Source organism: Periplaneta americana, chromosome 16 (assembly GCF_040183065.1).
Source record: "Periplaneta americana isolate PAMFEO1 chromosome 16, P.americana_PAMFEO1_priV1, whole genome shotgun sequence".
Classification (NCBI taxonomy): Eukaryota; Metazoa; Arthropoda; class Insecta; order Blattodea; family Blattidae; genus Periplaneta; species Periplaneta americana.
The window spans coordinates 114366024-114387849 of record NC_091132.1 but is presented as its reverse complement, the minus strand read 5'-3'; the positions used below and the strand labels follow the sequence as shown (position 1 = coordinate 114387849).

General features: G+C 36.1%; 1 pseudogene; it reads right to left on the bottom strand.

Moving 5' to 3' along the window:
• Nucleotides 1-732: 732 nt before the first annotated feature.
• Nucleotides 733-11513, bottom strand: LOC138691111 (V-type proton ATPase 16 kDa proteolipid subunit c-like; annotated as a pseudogene).
• Nucleotides 11514-21826: the final 10313 nt, after the last annotated feature.

Sequence of the window (21826 nt, the reverse complement as noted above, 5' to 3'; positions counted from 1 at the left end):
TTGTAACCCACATGTATTCTCCTATTAGTATATTAACTGTATAGTATATCTGAAGTGAATTAATCGTCGAATTTATCTCGAGCATTTTAGGTCTTATAAATTGTGTGTGTGCGTGCGTGTGTGTGTTTTTTTCCCCCTTATGTTATGTAACTGATTTTGAATATGTGTAATTTTCTACTTTATTTTATATATTATGTAACCGACCTTGACTATTTGTAATTTTATATTATGTAATTGATCTTGTCTATTGCAATTTTCTACTATATTTTATGTAATTTCTAAGGTATTTTCTTTTGTTTGTTTTGTAATCTAATTTTGTATTTCATGTATATTATTGTAACCTGGTTGAGTGGAAGAGAAGGCCTCATGGCCTTAACTCTGCCAGGCAAAATAAACCTACTACTACTGCTACTGCTGCTGCTGCTGCTGCTGCTGCTGCTGCTACTACCAGTACTGCTACTACCAGTACTACTACTACCAGTACTACTACTACCAGTACTACTACTACCACTACTACTACTACTACTACTACCACCACCACCACCACCACCACCACCACCACCACTACTACTACTACATATACCCTTAATGGTACAGAATCAACTAAACATCTTACAGTGGAATGCTGGTGGAATAACATCAGCCAAGAAGACTGAACTAGCCAATATACACTCCGTTAATAGTATACACACATTTGTTTAATATACTTTAATTCTTTAATTGCAGTGACTCAAATTACATGCACAAGACCGCGCTGAATCAGTCCGCATAGAAGAATACTGCAACAATAAGTCCATAGAGCCCTAATACTTCTGCGAAAATAAGGATGAGGATCATCCCTATGAAGAGTCTAGGCTGTTGGGCATTCCCGCGCACTCCAGTGTCACCAATGATGCCGATAGCAAAGCCGGCAGCCAGTCCACTTAAACCCACAGCCAGTCCGCCCCCGAAGTGAAGGAAACCTCTGCAATTAGAGAAATGAACATCAGTAAAGTTCATTGTTCTTTGAATATGCATGTCAGTAGCGTATAAAATGTTATGTTTTATTTAACGACCCTCGCAACTGCAGAGGTTATATCAGCGTCGCCGGATGTGCCGGAATTTTGTCCCGCAGGAGTTCTTTTACATGCCAGTAAATCTACTGATATGAGCCTGTCACATTTAAGCACACTTAAATGCCATCGACCTGGCCCGGGATCGAACCCGCAACCTTGGGCATAGAAGGCCAGCGCTATACTAACTTGCCAACCAGGTCGACTCAGTAGCGTATAATAAGATAGAGATAGAGATAGTTTATTTTGCAAAAACATGTGGAACATGTATGGCATCGTCATATACAATCTATACTAATAATAAATCTGTAGCCGAAATTTTTCTGGTAACTTTCGATTTTCCAAAAATAATTGGTCCTAACATATTTTATAATTAACCACCCCGAAACCGAAAATAGCTTTTTTGAAATTTTTGTTTGTATGTCTGTCTGTCTGTCTGTCTGTCTATTTGTTACCTTTTCACGCGATAATGGCTGAACGGGTTTCGATGAAAATTGGAATATAAATTAAGTTCGTTGTAACTTACATTTTAGGCTATATGGCATTCAAAATACATTATTTAAAAGGGGAGTTATAAGGTGGCCTGAATTAAATAAATCGAAATATCTCGTTTATTATTGATTTTTATGAAAAATGTTACATAACAAAAGTTTCTTTAAAAATAATTTGCGATAAGGTTTATTCCTTGAAACATTTTGATAGGACTGATATTTAATGAGATAAATGAGTTTTAAAATTAAAATAACTGCCATCTAAGGCCGTGTAATGAATTAAAAAACAAATGACTTCGTCTGTAAGGGGCCTTGGACAACAACAATCGAAAGCTATGAAAGATAGCCTACAGAGAATGTTTCTGTGTTTGTATGAAGTAATATCGGAAGCTAAATTAACCGATTTGTATAATTAATTATTATTTCACCATTGGAAAGTGTAGTTTCTCTAGATGGACATAATGCTATAATGTTATTACAGTAACTTCTGATATAATATAATTTAGGTTATTTGAAGGGTTCACAACCATAGTGGGCCACGCGTCATTTACTGAATACGTAGAAAATAAGGGTTAAAATTAAGTTATTACCATTATTCAATGGAAACCTATAACAAGTAAAATAAAATATACACATTAAATCTAAATGATGTCAATCTTCATTAAACTATGGTTGCATGTAATAAAAATTAAGAAACAGGTTAAAGGAATTGTCATTGCACAAATGAGTGTCTCTGGACCAAAATGATCGCATTTTAATTATTTGGATAGAATTTAAATTAAGTAACATATTAAACGATTTATCCTTCTATCAAACACGAATGTTCCCTGGATCAAACGTCCTATTTTAATTATGTAATTACTTTATATTTATTTCTAACGGGTGCAGCGGAGCGCACGGTTACGGCTAGTTTAAAATACATGATGTCATACAATGGAAACAAATTAAGATACATCATACTCATCGACATCATAATATAGTCCTAATTCGTGTCCTAAACACTCGGAATGGAAGATTCCTTATATCAACAGGTAGACTATTATAGTACATTATGCAACGAGCCTATAATAATAGTAATTAAGAAGCGAGTATGGATGTTTATGAAACAAGCGCAAGCGAGTTTCATAATTTTCATACGAGCTTCTTAATTACCATTATAGGCGAGTTTCATACGACTTTTTATGCTCGACCATATTTCTAACTTGAAATTATTCAGATGTATACATTTTATTTGTATCTGACAAGATCGGAAGTAACCTTGTTCTAGGTCGTGAATTGTGAGATGTGCGCAGACGCGAAAGTATTGATTTTTTTCCGAGGAACAATAATGTCATTGACCTTGTGTAATCCCGTTAAACTTGATATAACCTTGATTATTGAATTCGACATGGAAAAACGAGATGACAAATTGAATTTATTTGAATATTATTTACAATTAACGCTAATTATTATAGTAAGAGAACATAACCTTCTGCGACAGTATTGGATTTCCAGCCTCCGTGACTTTTCGCTAATTCTCTTTCGATAGCATATCTGAGAATAATCGATACTTGCGGTTTTATAACGGTACAAAGCTGACTTGTTATTGGCTGAACACCTGTAAGCTGAGTTGTCATTGGCTGAAAACACCTGTACTTTAATGAGTAGGTGTACTTTAATGATATGCATTAAAGGACTGCTACCAGGTGTATAATTACTGCATTTCGGCATGGTCGAGCATAAAATAATTTAAAAGCAAAGAATAGAAAACTGTTGTGAGTAATACTGTATTTACATTTATCAATATATAAATTTGTATTATTTCTCGTAGAATATTTATGAACAGAAGTACATGTTATGTAATTATTAATGTTATTCCGAATGTAAAGGAGACAGGCCAGTACATACTTAGACGGCAATGTATTGATCTTAAAGCTTTCTTTTGTAATATGAAAAGAGCTTGAGCAGAAGTATGGTGACCGCAAAGAATAATACCATGATTTAAATGACTTTGTATATGGCTATGAAATATTGTAAACAATACCTTGTTAGGTAAATTATTCCTTAACAACCTTAACATATATAGGTCTTTACTTATTTTTTTAGCAACATAGTCAACATAAGTTTTCCATCCCATTCCAGGCTCAAGAAAGATGTCCTGAAACCTAACAGCAGTATTACTAACAGTAGTAAGACGATTAATAATAAGATAGATTGATTGTTATACTCGGACTTTTGATATTATGTAATATATATTTTAATGTGGGTGAGGTAAAAACGAAAAGGGTTTCGTAGCCAACTAATAAAAACAGCTCGTAAAGTTTATACTCACATAGAAGAATAACACTAATTGACAAAAGAAAAACCCTATGAATTCTAACGACAGAAATTAATAGTGAGATTCAACAAGGGTGTCCCTTTTCACCAATACTTTTATCTTTAGTTAGTCGAATTCATCAGAAAATGGCTCATTGTTGTAAATAGAAACTGTATAATTAATAAAATAAATTTAAATTGCATTTTATTTACCGACGACTTTAACGTAATTATTGCAGATTCAAAAGACGACCTTCAAATGGCTACATACAAGGTGTGGCAAATAACAGAGGATTTTTAGCCTTAACATATTCATTCATTCATTCATTCATTCATAGTGTTCTGCCCAAAGGCCGATCTTTCATTGCAAACCCAGCATTCTCCAGTCTTTCCTATTTTTTGATTTCCTCTTTGTCTCTTCATATGACCCATAACATAACTTATATGTGTAAATAAAACCTAAATTATACTTGTTATTGCTTTCAAGTCCTACAAGATCCAAAGGGGTCAGCATGCTGGGCTCTTACGCAGAGGGCTCGGGTTCGATTCCCGGTCGGGTTGAATTTCCTGGTTGAGGTTTTTCAGGGTTTTCCCTCAACCGTAAGGCAAATTCCAGGAAATCCGGGCCACAACATCCCTGAATATCACCGGCCCCATTCATCACCGAAATCATATTCAAAACAAATCAGTAATACATATACAATCGCCATCTAGTTCACAACAATAGAACCAGTCTCAACAATAGTATACAGGCCTTCGGATTTCACCTAAAAGATTAACTCGCGATATGACCAAAGATGTTAAAGCGGGTATAAATAACAGCGAGTGAAAAAAAAAAAAGATCCAAAATAGCTGTAGATAATAAAATCATTGAATAAGTTAATTTCACTACCTTCGATGCAATATATCTCACCTAAAATATATTATGGAAAATAGGCTTATGAAATATCAATGAATGTGTGAAACAGTGACGAGGAATTTAAATAAAGGGACAAGAAAACAAAATCAGATGAAGTTTTAAAATGATGATCATCTCTGTATTTATGTATGTTTCAAAGACGTGATCTTAACACAAAGGAAAGGGGAATTTAAATACAGAAATAAAAGATCGCAGAAGAAACTGAAAATAACACATTAATCCTATGATAGAAAATGGAATTCTATACATGAGCCGTTCAGAGCAGAAGTGGTGTAAGTCAAAAATGGATAATGAGGGTAAAAGTAAACATTCTGTAAAATACAGCGCAAGGTATCAATAATATTCAATTTCTTTAAACTATTAGTAGTCAGTGGATAGCAATAAGGCCATATTAATTGCTACTTTGCGCTGTACTTTACAGGATTTTTACTTTGAATCTCATTACCCAATTTTGACTTACACCACTTTTGCTCTGAGCGGCTCACAAACTGTTAAACTATGATGGTGGGATCAGTGCTAGACAGTAGGGACGGAACGGACCAAGTGACCCATATAACGATGATGGTGAACGGAATTACATTTTTTTTATCGGAAGATAAGTTATAATTCTTCCGACTTCAAAATTTTGCTGGTACAGAATCTCATTTACCACTTATGTAAGAAGCAAAATTAAAATAACGTCATATGCAGACCCATTGATTTTCACTAGAAATATTTCATGTCCACCGTCCCTGGTTCCTGAGAATATAGATTATGAACATTTTTCAAATAAAAAATTCGAGACGAAACCGGGATTCGATCCCGGTCATCTTGTTTGAAAGGCCAAAAGTGTGACCACTCTTAAGTTTCATGCCTAGTATAAGGTGTATGTGGTACTATTCCCTTCTATCATAGACTTCCGGAATGCAGGCAGATTCCCCATCCCATTGTAACCTGCCCGAATTCATGCGGTATTAATGATACCTGCATGCGTCAGTTTCGACAGGAAGTTTTCACTAAGTGCACGCATTTTAACGCAGCATGGCCACTAAAAGAAGTGAGTGACGCTTTAGAAGCCATTAGAATTACGAATATTTCTATGAAGCTAGAGGAGGGAGTATGAAGCTAGGAGAGGGAGCAGTGAAATTGCAACTGAAATAATGAACATAGAATTTAATTTAGAAAGTGTATATTGGGCAAGTAGGAGACAACAGAGTAAAATGACTGATTACTTCACTCCTCAGTAAATAAGTTTGGTGAGTAATGAACAAACTGTTTTAATACAGAATACTGTATTTATAATTGTACATGTATTTTATTGTGTTCATGGTGTGCTTAAAAGTGAATACATAAATCTAAAATAAGCCTAATTATGTTTATTATTTTTCATTTTCCACCTCACTAGACTGATAATATGAATCTCGGTTACTACGACACTCGTTTATAACAACATAATTTTCAAAGTCCCTTGGATGTCGTTATAACCAAGTTCTACTGTATTTCAGATTTCATATTCGACTCTGTCCAAGCTGAATTTCCCATTGAAAAAAAAAACACAAGATGTTTTTATTTCTTTACCTATTTGGTATCTGTTGAACTACATTGAGTTCTTCATTGACTTACTGCACCTGTTTTGAAAGTGGGGCAACACGCAGGGTCACCGAGGACAGGAACCACACTTATCATAGTGGCACATTGTTAGTTATCTCTGGTTGAATGTCGTGACTTACTTGTACACTGTGTACCCGCTGATGTTCTTCTTGATGTCATTGGCGATGAGAACTGCGACGACGATCCCGTAGATAGCCAGGATGCCCGCCATGATGATGGGGACGAGGGATTTCATGATGAGGTCGGGTCGCATTACAGAGATGCTGCGACAGCTGTGCCGGCTTTCGCGGTTCCAAACGCTGCTCCCAGAGCTAGAAAACATCGTACATTTGACAGATTCGTTGGCGTATTTCTTCGTTTCTATATCTAGTGTTTTTCGTAGCCTATCCCTAGCTGGTTTAGCAATATATCCGTATTTTAATATAATACAGAGTGTAAGAGAACGTACTACATTTCTTCTCAGATACAATTTTTGTAATTACGTTGAACAAAAAAGTAGACCCACAATCTTTTGCGGCTTTCGAAATTAAAAAAAAATACATTTTGTGTTACAATTTTGATTGTGAATTTCATGACATTGTTTCTATTAGTCCTCCTTGAGGGGACGGACACGGGTACGGACTTGGGACTTCCCTCGCACGTAGGCCGCTTGAGTGGGCCCATTATACTACCCTAAATAGAATGATGTGCATGCCCCCGCTGCAAATTCCACTGCGTGCCGTCACCGAACTAGTATTAGTAGTAGTAGTAGCAGCAGCAGCAGCAGTAATTTCCCTGGCAGAGTTAAGGCCATCAGGCCTTCTCTTCCACTCAACCAGGATCAAATCACATACACAAAAATACATACCGGTATACAAATATTAATTTAAAAATAATAATAAACCTAATTAAGTAAAATAGAGAGATTGAATACATATGCTCAATCAGTATTAACTTTAAAATAACAATTATATATATATATATATATATATATATATATATATATATACAGTATAATAAAAAAGAGACTGAATATATAATCACAAAAAGGAAAATACATTCTAGTATACAAGTATTAACTTAAAAAAAAAAGAATTAATACATATGAATATAATCTCACAACTACAGGAATAGTAGAATTATTAGTATGATCAGCACAGCACGTGGTGCATTGAGACAATGACAATTACCTAGATATAAGTGTTAATGGAAAAATAAAGTAATGACTGTGTAAAATAATAATAATAATAATAATAATAATAATAATAATAATAATAATAATAATAATAATAATAACAATAATAATACTTACTTACTGGCTTTTAAGGAACACGGAGGTTCATTGCCGCCCTCACATAAGCCCGCCATTGGTCCCTATCCTGAGCAAGATTAATCCAGTCTCTACCATAATATCCTGCCTCCCTCAAATCCATTTTAATATTATCTTCCCATCTACGTCTCGGCCTCCCCAAAGGTCTTTTGCCCTCCGGCCTTCCAACTAATAATAAAAAAATAATAATAATAATGAATAAAATTATACCTAAAAAACTAGTTCTGTGCATTTAAAATATTTCTAAACAACCTAATTTTAAACAACTGAGGACTAGACTACGTCTGATTTCCAGCGCCAGCGAATTCCATGAGCATTCGATACAGAATCCCTTTATCTTTCCGCATAGACATCACCGCGGTTCCTTAACCTCTGGTCCCACGAGCTACCATGGGCCCCAGCGGAATACATAGCACCACCACCACCAGCAACTAATGACCACATACCACAGGGTTCAAGTTCGGTGACATCCCGCAAGCTACTCTACATCGGAGTAAGCCCGAAATATGGGAAAGAAACGATGATAACAAAAGAGGAGAAGTGTAATTATCATGATGAAATGAGTTCGAGGTTTAACGCCGAAAGTTACTCTGCAAGTCAGTTGGTTCCATAATTGACCTTTCTAGAACATGTGAAAAAGACATCAATTGAGCGAATCAAGCAACTGAACCTATTAGATCTATGAATGGAGTCGCCTGCCGCATAGATTTATAAAAACAAGTACAAAAATATTACTCTACAAATAATAGTATAGTACATTATGCAACGAGCCTATAATGGTAGTAATTAAGACACGAGGATGTTTATGAAACGAGCGCAAGCGAATTTCATAATTTTCATACGAGCGTCTTAATTACCATTATAGGCAAGTTCCATACGACTTTTTATGCTCGACCATATTTCTAACTTGAAATTATTCATAAGTATTCATGTTATTATGTGAGTGCAATAGCCTACATCATACATTGTGAGATGTGCGCACACGCGAAAGTATTATAGGCAAGTTTCATACGACTTTTTATGCTCGACCATATTTCTAACTTGAAATTATTCATAAGGATTCATGTTATTGTTATGTGAGTGAGTGCAATAGCCTACATCATAAATTGTGAGATGTGCGCAGACGCGAAAGTATTGATTTTTTTCCGGGAAACGAATGCCGACGACCTTGATATAATCTAAAGAGTAAGATAAACATTAGTCTTGATATAACCTTGAAATTGAATTCGACATTGAAAAACGAGATGACAAATTGAATTTATTTGAATATTATTTACAATTAACGCTAATTATTATAGTAACAGAACATAACCTTCTGCGACAGTATTGGATTTCCAGCCTCCGTGACGTTTCGATACTTGTCTTTCGATTGCATATCCGAGAATAACCGAAAACCTGAACTTTAATGAATAGGTGTACTTTAATGACATGCATTAAAGGACTGCTACCAGGTGTATGATTACTACATTTCGGCATGGTCGAGCATAAAAAATATAAGTTATCTGCTTACATATGGCACAGAAAGTTGGATATTAAAAAGCGGGTCCGAGTACAAATCCTGTTTGGGACAAGTTACCTAGTTTTGTTAAAACTGAGAAATTGCTTAAAAATGAAAGTGGTTGAAATGGGTAGTCTTCGTAGAATCATGCGAGTAGGTTTGTCAAGAATGCAGCATATTAGAAATAAGGAATTCAGAGAAGGGATGGATTTAAGAGAAAGGACCATAGATCTGTTGGAAAAGAGAAGTCTACAATGGTGTGGGCACGTACAGAGAATGGTGGATGGAAGATTGCCAAAGCAAGTTATAAATTGGTCACCAGCAGGCAGTAGAAGAGGAAGAGCTAGTATAATATGGCATAGAGGAAGTGCTAAAGCCTAGAGAGAATAGATTTAGAAGAGGGAAAATGACAAGACCGAAATTTGAAGGAAACGAATAAAAAGCAACCGCTGAAAAGGGGAACGCTTGTAAAAGAAGAAGAAAAAGAAGATACCCAGATGACCAAGAACATCATGGCCAAAGAATCTCAAACATTGATTTGGACAGTCCTCTGTGCAACTGTGAATCAATTTATGATCGCTAAAGCCAACTTATATGACAGCGATAGTTAAACATTCACAGCATTAGAATAATTAGTACGATCAATTATAGCCACTGCCCTTAAACATGCCGATTACAACACCTTTGAAGAAGTGCATGGTCTCTCCGTCACTGGCAGTACACGGCGCATAGATATAATAGCTTTCAAGGAATCTACAAGATCTGGATACATAATTGATCCCACTGTGCGTTTCGAAACGGATGAGAAACAGCCAGCAGAAGTGGATAATGAAAAAAAGAATATCTACAATCCTACCATTCCCTATTACCTCAAAAAATACCAGCTAAAAGAGCTTGAAGTAATCGGAGCAAGAAGGTACCGATACTCTCTTCATGAAAGATGTGTTTAAGAGGCTTGGAATACCTACATCTATTATTCCGATTGTAACCTTAGCTGCATTGAAAGGGTCAATTGCTCTCCTGAAGAATCACCTATATTCGAAATCAGACTAAGTTCAGTAGCATTCTTTACTTTTTTGTAACACTTACCTTTCTAAAAATAGGTATATTTTCACTAATCAAAAAAAAATATTTGCAGGAAATTATTTGTAGGAATTTCATTGTTAAAACAAAATCAATGGTTTTTTCATGAACTTGTTAAAATTTCTATGGTTAAGTACTCTTTGTCCCTTGTGGTAGCTCACGAATGGTGAGAAGATATATAAATTAGAAATTAGAATAATAATAATAATAATATTATATTAATAATATAATATTAATAATAATGCTCCTGATATAGGACTACAGGTAAGATTTGTTGGCCATTTCTCGACTACATTGAATTTCAGCTCTGAATCATTGCATTTGAAAACGTCGTTAATTTAAGTACATAAATACTACTACTGCTAAAATACATTAAAGGTGATATGTTACAGTTGTATGAACACTAATAAATACATTAAGATTGTTAAAGATATTAGTTATAGTCAGATATGTTTCGGAGATGCTTCTCCATCTTCAGTGACTATTTACCACGACGGGTGGTTCAATTGATCGAACCGTGTTGTTGCTTGGCTTAAAGGAGACTAACCAGCTGAACCACCCGTCGTGGTAAATAGTCACTGAAGATGGAGAAGCATCTCCGAAACATGTCTGACTATAACTAATATCTTTAACAATCTTATTGTATTTATTAGTGTTCATACAACCGTAACATATCACCTTTAATGTATTTTATCAAATCTATGAACACTGTATTATTGACCTAACATGTGTGTTTTAGCTTTAAATACTACTACTGCTATTATTACTACAATTTCCGGGGATTTTCTGTTTTCGTCTCTTGCACTAAAAAGTGCAACTTACTTTATTGGTGAAATATGAATGCAAATTATTGAGTACAAAATCTTAAATTATAAATTAAAATCGTAGATTTATAAATGTAAAATGATAACTTACAATTTGAATACTTACAACTAAAAACTATGGCAGAAACTGCGCCCATAACTCCAAAAAATAATGCATAAACTGGATTAGAATTCACCGGAGCCTTGTCTTTTATCTGAAACATGGTACCATCTGTCTTGCAGGCGAGGTAAATAAAACGGAAAAATAAGCCTGTCTTCCACTCACAACATCTGAATATGCACAGCCAGTTAATTGTGTGGTACTGCAGTTTAGATAAAACAAATTGGTGAATTACTGTAACTTGTTCTGAACTTTATTGACATATTATACATGACTTTATATGTAGAGATAACGTAACTACATTCCATCGTAAATGATCGAGCATATTATGCAATTATCTACATTATTGAGTTGCTGTCATGCGTACCAACTTATGAAATGCAGTTGTAACATTTTCTAAGTGTTACCACAGTTTAGTATATACAGTCACGAAGCTTGAGTTGTGAGGGTGCTAGGAACAATAGACTGTGCCGGTACTATTTCGCATTTTCTGTAATGAGGCGATATTAGCGATCCTAGTGGTTAGCAACAATCTATGGATGCATATTTACTAGGTATTGAGCTTCGTGACTGTACATACTAGACTGTGGTGTTACTCTTATATTGTTGACTGTTTTCTTTTGTCGAGAGGTTTTATTTGCATTTTATATTATTCTTGCTCAAACTTGAAAACATTAAATATTAACGAAGTGGCCTAGATATAATTTTTTATTCTTAAACATTGTTTTGCCTTGAAGATTCATGTTACTTTTCTGAGTTCATTCATTTAGTGTTCTGTCCAAGGATAGGTCTTTCGCTGCAAACCCAGTTTTCTGCAATCTTTCCTATTTTCTGCCTTCCTCTTTGTTTTCTCGTATGATCCATATATCTTAATGTCGTCTATGATCCGATATCTTCTTTTACCCCGAACTCTTCTCCCGTTCACCATTTCTTCTCAGCCAGTGACCCAACCAATATTCCTTATTCTCTTACTGATCAGTTTCAGTGTCATTCTTTCTTCACCCACTTAAAATTAAAATATTACATATTCAATTCAGTGGTTTCGGAAACGTTTTTGTTAATGAAATATAAGTAGGCCTTACTTACTTACTCACTTACTTATTGGCTTTTAAGGAACCCGGAAGTTCATTGCCGCCCTCACATAAGCCCGCCATTGATCCCTATCCTGAGCAAGATTAATCCAGTCTCTACCATCATATCCCACCTCCCTCACATCAATTTTAATATTATCTTCCCATCTACGTCTCGGCCTCCCCAAAGGTCTTTTTCCCGCCGGCCTCCCAACTAACACTCTATATACATTTCTGGATTCGCCCATACGTGCTACATGCCCTGCCCATCTCAAACGTCTGGATTTAATGCTCCTAATTATGTCAGGTAAAGAATATAATGCGTGCATCTCTGCGTTGTGTAACTTTCTCAATTCTCCTGTAATTTCATCCCTCTTAGCCCCAAATATTTTCCTAAGAACCTCATTCTCAAACACACTAATCTCTGTTCCTCTCTCAAAGTGAGAGTCCAAGCTTCACAACCATATAGAACAACCGGTAAAATAACTGTTTTATAAATTCTAACTCAGATTTTTTGACAGCAGACTAGATGACAAAAGCTTCTCAACCGAATAATAACAGGCATTTCTCATATTTATTCTGCGTTTAATTTCCTCCTGGGTGTAATTTATATTTGTTACTGTTGCTCTAAGATATTTGAATTTTTCCACCTCTTCGAAGGATAAATCTCCAATTTTTATATTTCCATTTCGTACAATATTCTGGTCACGAGACATAATCATATACTTAGTTTTTTTCGGGATTTACTTCCAACTCTATCGCTTTACTTGCTTCAAGTAGAATTATCGTGTTTTCCCTAATGGTTTGTGGATTTTCTCCTAACATATTCACATCATCCGCATAGACAAGAAGCTGATGTAACCCGTTCAATTCCAAACCCTCAGTGTTATCCTGAAATTTCCTAATGGCATATTCTAGAGCAAAGTTAAAAGGTAGAGGTGACAATGCATCTCCCTGCTTTAGCCCGCATTGGAAAAGCATCAGATAGAAACTGGCCTATACGGACTCTGCTGTAAGTTTCACTAAGACACATTTTAATTAATTGAACTAGTTTCTTAGGAATACCAAATCCAATAAGAATATCATATAAAATTTCTCTCTTAACCGAGTCATACGCCTTTTTGAAATCTATGAATAACTGATGTACTGTACCCTTATACTCCCATTTTTTCTCCAATATCTGTCGAATACAAAAAATCTGACCAATAGTCGATCTATTACGCCTAAAACCACACTGATGATCCCCAATAATTTCATCTACATATGGAGTTAATCTTCTCAAAAGGATATTCGACAAAATTTTATACGATGTCAACAAAAGTGGTAGTCCTCGAAAGTTACTACAGTTAGTCTTGTCCCCCTATAAGTAGGCCTATTGGTGTTAATTCTTAACGAGATGTTTCTCTTAAAGTAAGTTTTTCATTCAGTCCGACACGACATTCATTTTCTGTGAATGTAGTTTTTAGAAATGTAGGCATAATTATATGGTCTGTAATTTCTGCTTTTTGAAGAAAGTAATGAAGTAATTTCTAAAATTAGATCTAAAATATTTTTTTCTGAATTTCCTATCTCCCTGTAGTGATTTTAAGACTTGGAGGAATTTTGCGCCAAATAAGCAAATGAAAGGCTCGTATGAGTTCAATTCTGTATACTGCCTGTCTTAGGAGTTAAGTGTTCGATGGCAAGGTTAGAAAGCAGGTTTTTTGGCGGAATATTCCAGGTAATCTATTACTGAAATGCTGTTTAAGATAATTATGTGTATTACATAATCTGTAACAAATGTAAATGATACTCGGGAGGAAATTAAACACACAATAAATATGGGAAATGCCTGTTATTATTCGGTTGAGAAACTTTTATCATCCAGTCTGCTGTCAAAAAATCTGAAAGTCAGAATTTATGAAACAGTTATATTATCGGCTGTTCTGTATAGTTGTAAAACTTGGACTCTCACTCTGAGAGAGGAACATAGGTTAAGGCTGTTTGAGAATAAGGTGCTTAGGAAAATATTTGGGGCTAAGAGGAATGAAGTTACAGGAGAATGGAGAAAGTTACACAACGCAGAGCTGCACGCATTGTATTCTTCACCTGACATAATTAGGAACATTAAATCCAGACGTTTGAGATGGGCAGGGCATGTAGCACGTATGGGCGAATCCAGAAATGCATATAGAGTGTTAGTTGGGAGACCGGAGGGAAAAAGACCTTTAGGGAGACCGAGACGTAGATGGGAAGATAATATTAAAATGGATTTGAGGGAGGTGGGATATGATGATAGAGACTGGATTAATCTTGCACTGGATAGGGACCGATAGCGGGCTTATGTGAGGGCGGCAATGAACCTTCGGGTTCCTTAAAAGCCATTTGTAAGTATTATTATTATTAATATTATTATTATTATTATTATACTCTGTCTACATAGGCCTAAATTATTTCCATCGGAAACAGGGTTTGCAAAATCGATTATCGAAAAATCGTATCTTTTTTTTTCCCCCTTGTGCTGTCTCTATTTAACTTGAAAACTAGTGTATATAGGCTATGCGTTACCTTTTTTTGAAGATTGTTATTAATTAATTTTCTTTAATATAACCTATTTATGTTTCAATTTGTATAATCATTTTTTTTTGTAAAAGGCAAGAGTCCAAGAGTGTTAGTTGGAAGGCCGGAGGGAAAAAGACCTTTAGGGAGGCCGAGACGTAGATGGGAAGATAATATTAAAATGGATTTGAGGGAGGTGGGATATGATGATAGAGAATGGATTAATCTTGCTCAGGATAGGGACCAATGGCGGGCTTATGTGAGGGCGGTAATGAACCTCCGGGTTCCTTAAAAGCCAGTAAGTAAATAAGTATGGGTCCAAGAGACCTGGTACTTTTAACAAAATGTCTTAAATCTAAAAACAAAAAAAAATCAAGATTGTGTTGTTTTGGCGCATTGTCTACACTCTAACGAGAACTTTGAACCAAAATCTAGACATTCACAAATATCGAGTTTACCTATTTATGTGGTACGTAACTGAAGACAATGCAAGATAAACACAAAACAAACACAATTTCAATGTAAAAGGTGCAATATTCAAATCTTCACTTCCAGGAAGTCAATCCTGTGTCGTCTGAACTTGTAGTAGCCAGAAAAAGTACCACACAGCCACACCTAAAAAGTGGAAATATTGAAAGCGTTTAGCTTAATTAATTAATCTTTATTTCGTGTAAAAGTTACATCCCAACATTGGCGTACAGTACGACACCCATTATGAGCCCATAGAGACCCAGGACCTCCGCGAAGATGAGGATGAGGAGCATCGCCACGTACAGCGAGTTCTCCAAATGATTGCCGCGGATGCCTGTGTCGCCCACGATACCGATCGCAATGCCGGAGAAGAGGCCGCAGAAACCCACACTGGAGCCCCCAGCCAGGTGCACGAAACCACTGCGAAATGCACACGATGGAGATATGGGTTATTCCAGTGGGAACTTGCAAACAGTAGCAAGGTTCTTGTCGCTAAAAGTAAACCCGTAGTAAATGTCTTCAATTGCGTGATTATTGTACTCGCCAAACTTAGACGACCTCAGCTCAGAGGAAAGAAGTCAAGGAAGTCACATCAACATGCTCTCTATGTTCATGTTATGCAATTGGCCGCGTCCGATAACTGAATTGCTTTATAACAGCGTTGCCAAACATAGACGGCCTCAGCCCGAGTAGAGAGGTCAGCTTATCTTGCCGCAAGAGATAACTATAGGTCTCGCAAGCACGGAATACCGACGGAAGGAATGCAAATCAAACACTGCGATAAGGAAGAGCGGGGGACAGGAAAGGCCACGAGATAACTTGAATGTTATTCAAGAGTACAGTCGGAAGAGAAATGACATCGATAAAATCAGTTTTGCGTTGTGATAGTTACATTACGACTTTAGTTTGTTCCATTGCATGTGTTTACGTGTCTTGTATCGCACGGTATTATTATTTTATTCGTAAACATATGTTGCGCGTTTAATTAGCTTCGAATTTTTCTCTTGCTACGTTCTGTATTTCCACAGCGATGTCCTCATTTGTTCATCTTCTTAGAAGAGACAGTACTTCCATCGGCTCGCACCTCTCCCCCTCGGTGTGCCTACATACACACGTCAAAACAGACAGCAACGCCACCATTGCTTTTCGGTAATCGTTTCTTGCGCGAGCTATACTAACTTCTCTGTTAAAAAAAAACATCGTACTTGCCTCAGCCCAGCGGCTGGGCTAATTCAGAGTCATAATGTGACAACGCTGCATAACTAACAGGCATGCAACGTATGATGTATTATGTTTTGGGTAAGGCACGAGTTAGCAGAGTGGTGTGAGTGTGGTCGTCTAAGCTTGGCGAGAATAGTAGCTTCTATACCATACATGGGCACAATTTTCGGTTACGTGAGGCACTCGATTTGAAATAGTTTGTTTACTAGGAGAGGAGACTGCAGAGTTGGATGGAAAATATAAACTGCTGTGACCTGCGTCACCTTATCGTAATCGCTAAGGCGGTCAGTGGCGAATTATTAGGAAAGCGCTTGGTTAACGTGAGATACTCGAAAACTTTTATTCAATCTGGAAAATTAATTCGGCAGCTTTAATCATAAACCTCTTTACTATTTCTCCATCATTGAATTGATTTAAATCACAGGCGAGAAATTGCGTAACTAGCCAATAATATTCCATCATGTTGTCTACGTTTATTTTCTTGAATATTCTGGCGTTTATCAAGATTGCTTAGTAGATTTTCACGTTCGCGACCAAAAATAATTTCAGAAAATCATATTTCGTTTTCTACGCACATTTGATATTTTTCTTTCCATAAATTTCTTTTGGAAATAATACGTAGAAACGACAGTTAATTTCTCGTATCTTTTAATGCAGCGTGTTTAAGGTATAATGTCGTATTTAGTATACTATGCAAATGTTAATATCATACATTTTCTTCGGAATAGTGCGAAAAATAACATTTAATTTGTCTTACCTTCTAATTCAGCATGTTCTTTATGACATAAGGACTAATGTCGTTGTATATTAAATTTATTAATGCCTAATAGGATTTTCGAGCATAACCTTCTAAACAGCAAAATAACTCTTCCTCCCATTTCTCATGAAATAATCATTTTCTAATGCATACACACTGCTTTGATAATGCCATTATGCCACCACTGATATTGCTTATGAAACTGATATAGAATCTGCCCACGCCTAGGAGCTATGTGAGGGAGGAAAGGGGTCTGTGAGGATGATGTCACTCAGAGCGATAATCTATGTGAAGGTCAGTGAGGCAGAAATTCTCAATTGAGGCACGATGCCCAAGTATGTTCTATACTAATGGCTAACGAAATCGATGTCTGAACAGTTAAGTTTTGTTATTACGCAGGCGCGGTATGCGTCTCTTTCCTTATTTTCCATTACTTTCTCAATCTAACAGTCCACATCGCCACAGTTTTATGTGGCATGTATGTATGAATGTAGAAATGAAATGATCATTTTGGTCACTAAACTGAAGTAGGCTAAGTTCATATCGTATAAGTTTGCTACGGAACTTAGGCTCTTAGATCTGTTCTTTCTTTTTTACAATGATTTATGAAATTTTAAAATGTTGATGAATGTCCCTCAGCCGCTTTTTCGAGCGTGCAACATTTACGCGAAATTTATAACGATCTACAACAGTGATCGGCAAAGATTACGTTATATAAAATGCAGCCCGCAATACATGGATACCAAAACTGCTTTAACATTGAATGAACAAGAGGAGGGACATCATGCCTTACCCCTCTGTCCTGTTTGTGTATTAAGGGGTTGATACGTGAATCACGAAATGCCAATCACTGATTTACCAACATGCATGTTCAGCGCTGGCACTTATGTACAACAATGACGTAGAATATCTTTTAAGCGTGCGCCTGTATGCGATTCTGAAATTGTACGTCACTTTTGCACCTGATTTAAACGGTAGAAATGTCCGCACTGGAAATGCCTGACCTACAAGAAGCCTACAATGTCTTGGTTAAGATCCAGATTTCTGGGTGGTATGTTGTTATGGAAATTTCCATAGTTTTGTGAAACTTGATGCATATGTTACGTTAAAGGAAATTAATATTGTGGAATACGAAGAAGACTGCAGAAAGATTTGTAATGCTCTAATCCAAATGATATACACATAAGCTTAGCATTGTTTAGAAAGATCTCAACTTCTTTGGCTTAATAGAGCGTTTATAAATGAAAATGCATTCTTACTGGTAATCTGTGTAATTATTTCCACGTTTCTTCATGTCGTTAATAATTATTACAGCAATGACAACTCCATAGATTGCAATTATTCCAGCCATAATGACGGGAAGTATCGACTTCATGATGAGATCGGGTTTTGTCGGCGAAATGGCTGAAATTGCTACTGCAGATTTAGCAGTTCCATAAGCTGCACCAAATCCTAGAAGAGTCATAAATATATATTATTTATATGATACAGTTTATAACAATTATTTACATAAAGACTAAAAACATAAACTCTATTCACATTATAATGAGAAAATTTAACATGATTTCAGGTTAAAAGTCTTAAAGATGATTAGTAATTTGTACCGTAGAACAGAGTAAACTTGACCACTTCTCACATATATTACAATTTACACGTTCAGAATGATCATAAAAATGAGATGAATACAGTGCTTAGATGCATGAATATGCAGGTGCAGATTTTAACAGCTTATTCCTTAGAGAAAGTACAGTAAATTCTAATACTATTTTAGTCCCAATTGAATACTTTCTCAGAAAAAAAAACTTTCCCCTAAATTTTAACACCATTTTACTCGATAAGTATTATCTTACGATTCTGATTTTTACTTATCATTAGGAAAACTGATAAGGAATAATTAATCCCTTTGCAATTGTTCAGTAAAATGGGCGGTTTTCTTGCAAATTAAATAAAAAAATTAATACATGTCGTTCCTCTGATTGAGGTTCTGGCTGATATGTACAGATATGGAAATAAAATTTGGAGCTCCCTTATTGTATGTTTCGCTTACAACAAATTGCGCATGTGCAGTAATCAAGTTTATTCACTATCATCGTGTGCAATTCGGAGACTCCTTTGAACCCGCACTTAACAGATTTACGACTTCCTACACTAATCCCTTTGACCATCCCATTCACGTGGATATGAAGAGAGTCTGTGAATTTTTTTAAACGAGGGTTGTGATTGGTTAATAACAGGCGAAGACAAGTAAGGAAGATTTAATGACAACCAATTAGTAGGGGGCAATAGAAGGTATGTTGGCAAAGTCCTTGGTGTGAAACTGCATTCCATGATATAAAATGAATTATACTTGTGGACAGTCGTGTGAAATTGTTGCCTACATACAGGTAGACTCCTATCAAGACTCGCTCCAAATTTAATTCCGTATCTGTACGTCTATTTTCAGGCAGTACGTCTCACTTGACGATATGTGTCAGAGGAAGAACAATTGTTTGTATATATCTGAAGTCTGATTAGTGTATATGTAGGTACTCGGCGATGTATGCAATGGATAGGAAAAGTAACTGACCACCCTACCCCAGTATCTTCTGGCCTAGTTGCCTCATAAGTTTTGCCTTCTTGGTGTCACTTGTGGGGTTCAGACCTGTCTTCGGACAGTTGACCAAACAAATAATACAAATCGTTATTTCCTGCCAATAAGTCTGACAACCCTACAGGAGTGACTGAGGGAGGGAACTCTGCTATTCAGACCGAGTGCGTGTGTGCTTTCTAGAGTCGGGCAGACTGCCTCATATTATCGCCCGTTCTCGGTTGCGCAATCATCGTAGTCTCGCTCGGTGCGCGAGTACCTAACGTAGCCAAATGACTCATTGATAGAGAACACGAGATTCTCTTGGTCCCGGGATTACCGATACTAGGTCATTCCCGACAGTCTCGGAGTCTAGGCGGGACTGTAGTACTGATAAGCAAGCGATATCGCTCGGGCCGTGCTCCTATAGGAAGCATTGGCTTATACACTTCCCGGTTCTTTAAATATATATCATGTCGTAGCTCCTATAATACTTAATCAATCGCGCTGTAATTTTTTGGATTGATAGCTCAATGTCTAAGGAAAACATAGGAAAAAAATCGAACTGAAAATATTTTTTGGAAAGCGAGAAAAAAAATATTAACTTCGATGGAGATTGATGTGTTCAGAATAGACATTTGCAACTTCACCTTTGTAGGCTGAAAACCTTTTTTGTTTTTCACGTCAGATGGGGGGTCAAAGCGAGAGAAATGTTGAGAAAGGATGGGAATTAATTTTAAAAGTGATGGCCACTCAAAATCTTTACTGGTTCTCGAATAACGGCGAGTTAACCAAAGAGCTGTTTGCGAAAGACTCATGACTCAAACGTTTGTTCCGTAAAATTTGTATGGAACCCTTCAACGCATGAAAACCCGTTACTGTACGGATAGTATTAAATGATATTTTAATACAGGTAGTTGAAAATGAGGCTATATAGTCCAAGATGGTTTACACTTTACAGTAATTAGGCTATCTTTTATAGCAACTAAATAAAAAAATAGTTTGTAACACAATGATGTGAAACATGAATATATTAAAAGCTGGTTCACAATAAACCGGGAACGGAAACGGCAACGAGAACTAGAACGGAAATATTGTTAAAATAAATGTATTTAAATGTAAGCATTCACAATTAACTATTCTGAATGCTCACATTTAAATACTGTAGGCTACATTTATTTTAACGTTATGTCCGTTCTCCTTTCTGTTCCCGGTTTATTGTGAACCGGCCTATACTATAGAAAACTACACTTTCTACTGGTGTGCACGTTATAAAGTATTGTTACAGAACAATCCTTATTGTATTGCAGCCATGTTGCAATATAAAATGACATAGGCCTATATGGTTTACAATAATTATTCTATATGTTATAGGAACGAGAATAACAAATTAAGAATTAATAAGATTTCTAATTCGTTGTACCTAATGGTAACTTACAAGACAATAATAAATAATAACCATCATAATAATCCTGATAATCATAATCTTGGTCATCCTAATGATTACGATAATGATAATGATAACAGTGATACTAATAATAATAATAATATAATAATATAATTAATAACAATTAATAACAATAAGAAGAATAATAATAATCCATCGCTGTAGAGTAACGGTTAGCACATCTGACTGTGAAACGATCGGGTTCCGGTTCGAATCTTGGTTGGGACAAGTTAACACTGGTTCACAATAAACCGGGAACGGAGACGACAACGATAACGGAAATATTCTTAAAATAAATGCATTTAATGTGAGCATTCACAATTAACTTTCAAGTTCCCGTTCCCGGGCTCCGGCAATCTTCTCGTTAATTGTGAATGCTCACATTTAAATGCATTTATTTTAACATTATTTCTCGTTGTCGTTTCCGTTCCCGGTTTATTGTGAACCAGCCTTTACCTGGCTGAGTCTTCTCGCCTAAACCATTAAGAGCAAATGCTGGGTAACTTTCGGCGCTGGACCCTGGACTCATTTCACTGGCATTACCATCATCTCATTCAGATGCTAGATAGCGATAGCAGTTGATAAAGCGTCGTAA